Raw genomic sequence first — 10,772 nt, 5'->3', positions numbered from 1 at the left:
AGGATGAAAAAGGACATAGTTCAGTATGTAGCTAGGTGTCTAAATTGCAATCAAGTTAAATATGAGCACCAGAGGCCAGGTGGCCTACTTAAGCAGATGACTATACTGGAGTGGAAATAGGAACGCAATACTATGGACTTTGTAGTTGGGTTGCCGTGAACCTTGCGGAAGTTTAATGCAGTTTGGGTCATTGTCGACAGGTTGACCAAGTCGGCACACTTTATTCCGGTGGTGACTACGTATACTTTAGAGAGGTTGACCCAGATTTATATACAGGAGATAGTTCGGTTGCACGGTATGCCAATTTCTATCATATCAGATAGAGGCCCTCACTTTACTTCACATTTCTGGAGATCAGTACAGAGTGAATTGGGACCCGTGTAGAGCTCAGCACAACGTTTCATCAGCAGATCAACGGGTAGTCAGAGCGGATAATTCAGATTTTGGAGGATATGCTCAGGGCATGTGTGATTGATTTTGGAGGTCAGTGGGATCGTTTCTTGCCTTTGGCCGAGTTTTCTTATAACAATAGTTACCAATCCAACATCGAGATGGCTCCATTTGAGGCTTTATATGGTCGGCGATGTCGTTCGCCCATCAGATGGTTTGAGCCCGGTGAGGCTAAGATACATGGTACTGATTTGGTAAAGGATACCTTAGAAAAGGTAAAATTAATTCAGGAGTGACTTCGTACAATACAGTACATGTAGAAAAGATATGCGGATCAGAAAGCGCGTGATTTATCGTTTATGTCGGGTGAAACAGTTCTCTTGAAGGTTTCACCGATGAAGGGAATCATGAGTTTTGGGAAGAAAAGCAAGTTGAGCCCAAGGTTTATAGGACCATTTGAGGTGTTGAGACGAGTTGGGGAGGTTGCTTATGAGCTTGCTTTGCCTCCCAGTCTATCATGAGTTCATCCGATTTTCCATGTATCTATGCTCCGAAAGTATCATACCGACCTATCGCATGTGTTAGACTTCAGCACGGTTCAACTAGATAAAAGCTTGAGTTTTGAAGAGAAGCCAGTTGCCATTGTTGATAAACAGGTTTGCCAGTTGAGGTCCAAGAATATTACTACGGTAAAAGTCCAGTGGAGGGTCCAACCAATCAAGGAAGCGACTTGGAAGACCGAGGAGGACATACGGAGCAGATATCCATATTTATTCAGCACTCCAGGTATAATTCTAAACCCGTTCGAGTACGAACGTTTGTTTAAGAGGTGGAGAATATAATAACCCAATCGGTCATTTTGACTTTTAAAACCCTGTTCCCCTAAATAAAACTCCTCGTATGTGCTTTTATTAATTTATGACTTGGCGGGGTGGTTGGTTCGGGATTTGGAAGTGTTCTAGTTGAAATCGGAACACTTGGTTCTTTAATTTGGTTTTAAAAGTCCAAGTTTGACTTCGGTCAACATTTTGAGAAAACGACCCCGAAATCAGGATTTGACGGTTCTAATATGTTTGTATGATGATTTTGGACTTGGGCGTATGTTCGAATCAAGTTTTGGACAACCCGAGAGCGTTTCAGAGCTTAATAGTGAAAATCAACTATTTGAAAGTTTAATGTTCTTTAAATATGGTTTGGAGTAGGTTTTGGAGTAATTGAAATCCGTTTGGAATTTCGAGCCTAAGAATAGCTCCGTATGATGATTTAAGACTTGCACACATAATTTGGTGTCATTCCGAGTAGTATAAGTATATTTCGCACGTTCGGAGTAAGTTTGAAGAATTTGAAAATTCTAAGTTGCATCAATTTGGTTTGAGGTATGATTCTTAGTTTTGATGTTGTGTTACACGTTCCGAGGGTTCGAACGAGTTCGTTGTATGATTTTAAACTTGTTGGTACGTTCGGGCGGGCCCCCGGGGGCCTCAGGTGTTAACCGGACGAAGCTCGGATCGATTTTGGACCTTGGAGCAGCAGCTGAAGCTTCCAGCTTCTGCTGTAACCGCACCTGCGCTTGGCCAGCCGTAGGTGCGTGAAAAGCACCGCAGAAGTGGATTGGGCACAAATGCGTAGGTATAACCGCAGAAGCGCATCACATATGCGATGTACAAGCCGCAGAAGCAGACGGGGCCGGCTTAGGAGGAAGCCACATCTGCGACGCATTTTCCGCAGATGTGGAGTCGCTGATGCGAAAGGGCTATTTGGCAGAACCCTTAAAGAACGGGAAAACAACCATTTTTGCCCATTTTCTCCATTCTTGGGCGATTTTGAAGATTTTTGAGAGGGAATTTCAACTAGCAACTTGAAAGTATGATAATTCTACAAACTTTGAGTTAAATACATGGATTATGGGTAGATTATAACCTGTAAATTGTGGAAATCAAGGGTTATAAGAAAAACGTAGATTTGTATAAAAATGAGATTTTAACCACGAAAATAGTTATGGAATTGGATGGAAATTATATATTTGAGTTCTTGAGATTATGGGTAACGATTTCCTTCAAAAATTTCTGAAATCCGGGCACGTGGGGCCGGGGTTAATTTTAGGAATTTATCATTTTGGATGGGGTAATTTATTTAATAGTCTAATGTCGAATTTTTGAGCATGTATTAATTATTTTATATAACTTTTGGATAGTTTCGGTATCGAATTGAGATTTTACACGACATTGTGATCGGAAAGTGGGCTTTGAGACAAGGTAAGTCTCTTGCCTAAGCTTGTATGAGGGAATTTACCCCGTAGGTGATTTACATTAATAATTGTTGCTAATTGTGAGGGCTACGTACACACAAGGTGACGAGAGTCCGTGCGTAACTACTAATTATGCTATGTTCGGGTTGTTTAGGACTCAAATCATGAATTACTTGTAATAATTGCTCCTTTTATTTAATTAAATTACTGAAATTATATTATAAATTGTTAGAGGAAATAGTAAAGATCGAAACTTCATATACTCGAATTTTGTGTAAATATTGAATTGTTAATAGAGATTGAACATCCTACGTGTTAATATTATAATAGCTTCTCATTTCGGAGGTTCATAAGAAAATATCCTCCTTTCTTGTGGAGGGGGCCTAATGCCTCGACAGTATAAATATATCTATGGATCACGCCGCACGTCCCTCGATAGTGTACACGACACTCTGGCTGTACGACCTCGGCAGAAATCGTGCCTAATAATAATAATTACACGATACCTTGATATTTTAATTGCTGCTTGTGAAGTTAATTGATAAATTAAAAATTATTGAAATGTAAGGAATTAATTATTTCTGCTTGTTAGGAAAATTATTGTTGTCCATCTAAAAATCCTGTTTAATTCAATATATTATATTATAATATTATTGACCCATAGTGAGTGTCAAAGTCGACCTCTCGTCACTACTTCTTCGAGATTAGGCTTGATATTTACTGGGTACACGTTGTTTACATACTCATGCTACGTTTGCTGCACTTTTTGTGCAGGACCTGGGACAGGTACAATCGGAGGACCTATCGGCGCGCACCCACGTTATCCAGAGGCTTAGTGGTGAGCTGCCTTTCTGAGCCGTTCTGCAGCATCTAGTGCCTCTTCTTGTATTTGTATTCTGTCTATTTTTATTTCAAACAATATTTAGAATTTTGTATAATCTACTAGATGCTCATACACTTGTGACACCATGTCTTGGCATACACTAGTAGAATTTTTGGATTTAATTATTTTACTTGGATTTTAATTTATCTTCTTTTCTCATATCTTTTTTAATTTTTAAAATTTCGAAGAGTTTGATTACTCGGATAATTTTTAAAGAAATGAATATATGTTTAAATCATTAGTTAGCTTGCCTAGCTGGGATGTTGGGCGCCATCACGACCTATAGGTGAGTTTCGGTCGTGACAACATGGTATTAGAGCCAGGTTGCACTATGCGTGGGTGGAGTTCAGCCAGTGACAGCAGCTACACCTGAGCCCAGACCAGCTGCGACCGCCGAGCCACAAAAGTTATTGGAAAGATGGACCAGAATACATCCTCCTGTCTTTGGGGATGAGAGACATGAGGATCCTCAGGACTTCATTGATCGGTGCGTTTGGGTCGTGACAACAGGTTTTATATTTTTTGTCAGGGGTATAATTGTCATATTATTACAGATTTTTTGTCAGTTGGCTACCAAATCAATAATAGGGTACAGGTTAAAAGGTGACACAAATATAAGGGACGGCTTGCAAATCTCCCAAATTCCTCTTAGAAAATCTAATTTATTTCACATGTTTTTTATACAATTGTTCAAACATATAGTTGAAATTCATACCTGCTTATCAACATCGTATATTGCTCTTAAGAAGCCAAAGTTATAATTATAGACAAATTTTATCCAATTTATACGTACACACTCATATTTTAATTAGATTATACGTTATATTGAGTAAAGACATGCCATTTTTGAAAATTGTATACTCGTCTTTACCATTGGTCTTACAACTAGCCAAAAAAAGGGGACAAGAACACATAAAAAAGTGTGAGGATCAATGGACATTAGAGACTCAAGAAATTACATTGACATTAGAGTGTCGCAAATAAATCAACCGGAAAAAAAAATCAACGTGTGGTAATTTCCATAAACGAAACAATTCTACTAATTTTGACGAGAAATCTATTTGATATTCCCATCATATTGGTAACGGACTAGTATTATTTATTTGAGCAATTAGAAGTAAGATTAACTTAATTTTAATTTAACTCAGATGGTCACTCAACTATCCGAAATTATCTACCAAAGTCATCTTTCTTTCGTTTTCAACAACAAAGTCATTTAACTATGTCTATAGCGCTCAGAAGGTCACTCGACTAGATTTACCAAACTTTTGATCGTCAAATACCAATTTTACCCTCTAAATTATCAACTTTTATCTTCTATTATTTTTTTTTCGCTTTTTAATATTATAATTTTTTCTTTTTTTAATCAACATTATGGACTTACCTATAGAACAAAAATATTTTATAAAAAAAAAATCTAGCATATATAATATCGAAATAATAATATAATTAAGCATAATATTCAAGAATATGTAATGTATATTACAAAAATACCTTTACTTTAAATAATTATTTTGTATAGTACGTGCATGAAAAATATATTTTAAAACTTTTATTTTCTTTTATTCTCAATTGTGTAAATAAAGTTTTGAGTTTATTTTTGTTAATATCAAACTTATTATTACGAATATTATGTTCTAATTATCTTTTACTATGCTTAATATTTTATTATTTCAACATTATATATGCTTAAATACTATTTTAAAAATTTTAATTTATAAATAAAATTTTTTAATTCTAAGGTAAGTCCATAATATAAATTAAAAGGAAAAAAGTATTATATTAAAAAGCTAAAAAATAAAAAGAAGATAAAAAGTTGATAATTTAGAGGGTAAAATAGGTATTTGGTGATTAGAACTTTGAGAAATCTAGTTGAATGACCTTCTAAGTGCTATAGAGATAGTTAAGTGACTTTATTGTTACAAATGAAAGAAAAATGACTTTGGTAGATAATTTCGAATAGTTGAATGATCATCTGAGTAATATACTCTGCTATTTTCTGCAAGTTTAGTCGCCACCAAATGTTCATTTTTGTATCGACTGCCCCGAGTCGTCACAAATAACATTCAATTACGAAAGTATTTGACTCTGCATTAGTTGAGGCTCATGAAATTAGATAGATATTAGAGTGTCGCGAATGTATCATTCAAAAAAAAATAAATCAAAAGGTGGCAATTAGCATTAACGACAACATCGAGTAGTATACTCTATTATTTGCCTTGTTCTAGCATAATATAAGAAATTATATGCGTGGTGCTTAATTTTTTATTAGAATCTGACAAAGTATAGAGACAAATGTGAAGTACTCAAATGTTATTGCAGAACACATAAGACTTTGGTAACGATAAAGGAAAATCCAAGACTAACACTCTACACTTTTCACAATATATAAGTATAATCTGACCGATTAATTAATTTCAACTAATCTAGATCTTGGAATAGGAATACAATAAGAGTTTTTGTTAAAATCCGACAAAGTTTAGACAAGTGCAGGAAGTATTCCAAATTAATCAAATTGTTTCAGAACACACAGAAGACTTTGGCTACATTAAAGGAAAAGCCAAGACTAGCATTACAATTATCATAATATATTAGTATATAATCAAGCCTAGAATCTGGATCTTGGAAATACGATATGTGTTCGTAATTAAATAGCGGTGGGAGTGTCGCTTTTGTTAAATAAATAAATAACATGCACATTTGTTGTTTGAATATATATATGTCTATAACCGTTCATAAATAGTAACCTTAAAATAAAATAGATGACCAACTATAATATGTTATTATATATTGTGTAACGACCCGACCGGTCGTTTTGAGTCCTAGCGCGTCGTTTAGCAGTTTGAGGCCACGAGTAGCTTCACTTCAGGTATTATGACTTGCACGCGTAGTCGGAATTGAAATTTCGGAAGTTCAGAGTTGATTTGGAAAGAAAATTCTCATTTCAGAAGCTTTAAATTGGAAGAATTGACTAAAGTTGAATTTTTGAGTAAATGATATCGGAATCGGGATTTGAAGATTCTAACAGGTTCGTATGATGATTTCGGACTTGGGCGTATGTCCGTATCAGGTTTTGGATAACCCGTGAGTGTTTCGGCACCTATTGTGGAAGTTAGCATTTTGGAAGAATTTCATAAATTTGGGTTGAAGTGCATTTCAAGGTTATCGATGTCCGTTTGGGATTCTGAGTATGGGAATAGCTCCGTATGGTGATTCTGGAATTGGGAGTGCATCCGGAAGTGGATTCGGAGGTCCGTAGGTCATTTTGGAGTCATTTGGCTAAAGCTAGAAATTTGAAGGTTTTTGAGAAGTTTGACCGGGAGTTGACTTTTTAATATCGGAGTCGGAATCCAGTTCTAAAAATTTTTATAGCTCCGTTATATTATTTATGACTTTTGTGCAAAATTTGAGGTCAATCGGACTTGATTTGATAGGTTTCGGTACCTAATGTAGAAGTTGAAAATCTTAAGTTTCGTTAAGTTTGAATTGGGGGATGATTCGTGATTTTAGGGTTGTTTGGTGTGATTTGAGGGTTCGACTAAATTCGTATGATATTTTGGGACTTGTTGGTATAATTGGCCGAGGTCCCGAGGGGCTCGGGTGAGTTTCGGACGACTAACGGATCACTTTTGGCCTTTGAAACACTGCTGATAACTGCTGGTATTTTCTTCTGATTTCCTTATACGCGATCGCATAAGTTGGTCTGCGATCGCGTAGAGTAATTTGGACAGAGATGGATTTGTTCTACGTGATCGCGTGAATGGGATTGCGATTGCGTAGGATTATTTTGGGCAGCTGAAAATTTGTTCTATGCGATCGCGTGTGGTTGTTTGCGATCGCTTAGGGGAAACTGGGGAGGAGCTGGGCTACGCGCTTAATGCTTCGCGATCGCGTGAGGAGGCTCGCGATCGCGTAGGCTTGCGGAGACTGTGCTTCGCAATCGCGTGGGACTTTCCGCGATCGCGTAGGGTTAATGTTTGGGCAGTAAAATTTGTGATACGCGATCGCGTAGGGTTAATGTTTGGGCAGTAAAATTTGTGATACGCGATCGCGTAGAAGAAATCACTGGGCAGCGAGTTTAAGTTCTTTTCCTCCCATTTTCTATTTTTTTAACGATTTGGAGCTCAGATTTAGGCAAGTTTTGGGAGATTTTCAGAGAAAATAATGGGGTAATTGTTCTTAACTCAATATTGGTTTAATTACTCGAATCCATCACTATTTTTATCATTTAATTGGTGAATTGAGTTGGAAAAGTTTGAAAACCCTCTCGGATAGATTTGAGGATTTGAGGGCCAAATTGTTATTGAAATTTAGTGATTTTGGTATGGGTAGACTCGTGGTTGAGTGGGTGTTCATATTTCGTAACTTTCGCCGGATTCCGAGACGTGGGTCCCACGGACGAATGTTTAATTAATTTCGTAATGTTTATTGAAAATGTAGTATTTTCTTATAGAATTGATTCCTATAATTTTTAGTGATTGTATCAAATTAATTTTGGCTAGATTCGAGCCAGACAAAGTTGGATAATCGTGAAAAAGGCATTTTAGTGGATTAAATTGGAGTAAGACAAGGTAAGTCTCTTGTCTAATCTTGTGAGGGGGAAATTACCTCATAGGTGATTAAAATTAAATAATTGTTGCTAATTGTGGGGGGCTACGTACGCACGAGGTGACGGGAGTCTGTGCATAGCTAGTATTAATGCTAAAGTCCGGGTAGTTTAAGACTCAAAGCATGAATCACTTGTGTAAATTATATTCCTTGATTAATTAATATTAGTTGATATATATGAATATATTGTGAATTGTTAGATAAAGATATTAAAGGATGTAAATCTCATATGCTTGATTTTCTGTTTAAATCAATTAATTGTTAAAAGAAATTGTTCATCCTCTCGAATTTATCTTATAATAAACATACTCTCATTTCCGGAGGTACATAAGAAAAATGTCCTCCTTTCTTGTGGAGCGGGCCGAACGCCTCGGCAGGATAGATACATCTATGGATCACGTCGCACGTTCCTCGGCGGTGTACATGATACTCTGGATCGGGCCGTACGTCCTCGGCAGAAATCGTGCTTAATAATAATAATTACGCGATACTTTAATAATGTATTTCAGCTTGCGAAGCTAATCGATAAATTAAAAAATTCTTGGAATTTAATAAATTATTATTCTTGCTTGTTAAGGAATTAATTGTTATTCCTGTAAATAAGATTTAATTGATAAATTAAAAATTTATTGAAATTGAATTGCAGCTTGTAAAGCTATTTGTTAAATTGGAAGTTTTATTGAAATTGCATGATTTAAAAAAAAAATAAAAAAAATTGTTGCATTTGAAGGATTGTTATTATTTCTGCTAAATGAGTAAAATTATTGTTAACTCTATGAACCATGCTGATTTGAATAATTACAATTTATTCCAATTATTATTATTGACCCATAGTGAGTGTCAAAGTCGGCTATATCGTCTCTACCACTTCGAGATTAGACTTGATACTTACTGGGTACACGTTATTTTTGTACTCATACTACACTTGCTGCACATTTTATTGTGCAGGTACATATATGTATAGCGGCCTTGTGGGCGCAGAGGTGTGGTTAATAATTGTGTGGGGACATAGGTAAGCTGCATTCTATATTACGATCCGTAGCTAATAGAGTCTCCTTAAGAGTTATTATATTTTCCTGTCTAATTTGTATTCTGGACAGATGCTGTTTTTTTTTTTAAATTTTCTAGTAAATGCTCATGCACTTGTGACACCGGGTTTTGGGAATGGTTGTGAATTGTTTAGAAATTTAGTTGCTAAAAATGTTTATCATTTACTCTATGGGTTTTATTTTTACTATTTCATTGAAGAAATTTTTATTTCAAAAATACTAAAAATGGGTAATTAAGTTATTCGAATTATGGTTGGCTTGCGTGACAGTGGTGTACGGCGCCATCACGGCCTTAATGAATTTTGGGTCGTGACATATTGTGTGAAAAATATTTAATACTTTGAATACTTCATATGTTAAAAGAAACTGGACACGGGTCTAATATAAGTTAATTTCAAAAGCTAGTTCATAAGATAGAGATTGCCCAAAACAGTATTATAAAGAGACAACAATTTATTTTCTCAACCAATTTAATACACTTAACAATCATAACTAGGAGGTATATTCATAACTCATAAGTAAACAGTATTGTTGCATATCAATAGTTGTGGTGGCGTGATTGAGATTTCTCTAATCTTAACTAGAAGAGTAGAAGAATGAAAAACAAAATTATAAGGGGCGTTTTACTCCCCTGACTGACCTATTCCAGGCGAATATTAGTTAGAATTTATGCATCAAATAGTGATAACTAATTTATTCAGAATAATTAAGTAATAAATTATGGTAGAAATACATATAGACTTAGTCATGCTCTCCCCATCTTTACCATTTATTTGACAGTGAGACTTACCAATTAATGCACACACATTGATCAATTGATAAACCTGAAAAGGACAAAGAAAATGCAATCTGTGGACCAAATTTTAGGTTTTTTGATAGACTGAAAATTCACTTTAATTTGCCAAGATTTGTTTTTGTTTTGTTTTGTTTGTATACCATATTTACTCTTTTAAGTCTAACTTGTCTTTGGGTAAGCGTGTTGCGCGTGTAACCATCTCAATAAGTATAATTTTTTTAAATATCACATAAATATTATATTGGTAGTTGTATTTGAACTATAAAATAAAACTTAGATAAATGTTGATCATACTTAATTAAATGAACAACAATTTAACCAATTTAACTTTTAATACTATACTATAATCGATTTTTCTCTATTTTTTTTTATTCCTTTCAATTTTGATTCTCTTTTTAAGGGAGCAAATTTATGTAAACAATTGTGTCAATTTGAAAGATGATTTACTTATATGATAAATTTGTAAAAGAATTGAATAACTTCTTTTGTTAATCAATTAATTCAAACACATAATAATTTGTTCTCACGTAAGGAAATAATTACATTTTGTTCGAATTCTTAATGTTAGTTCATTCCAACTTTTAAATGTTTAACTGTGATTATAATTTTATCCAGTCATAAATTTATTTTCAAACGGTAAAAGAAATCGATCGACTTTTAGTTTTGGATCTTTGTGTTCGTAAAACCATCAATGTTATTGACCTTTGTAAACCATTCTTTTCTCTCCTCTCTCTCTAATATTCTTAACTATTTTCTTAGGTATTTGATCTAATTGTTGAGCGTAATTTTCAAATATTA

This window comes from Nicotiana tabacum, chromosome 15 (genome assembly GCF_000715075.1).
Source record: "Nicotiana tabacum cultivar K326 chromosome 15, ASM71507v2, whole genome shotgun sequence".
NCBI classification, from domain to species: Eukaryota; Viridiplantae; Streptophyta; class Magnoliopsida; order Solanales; family Solanaceae; genus Nicotiana; species Nicotiana tabacum.
The sequence above is the reverse complement of the archived record's forward strand: the minus strand, read 5'-3'. Positions refer to the sequence as shown.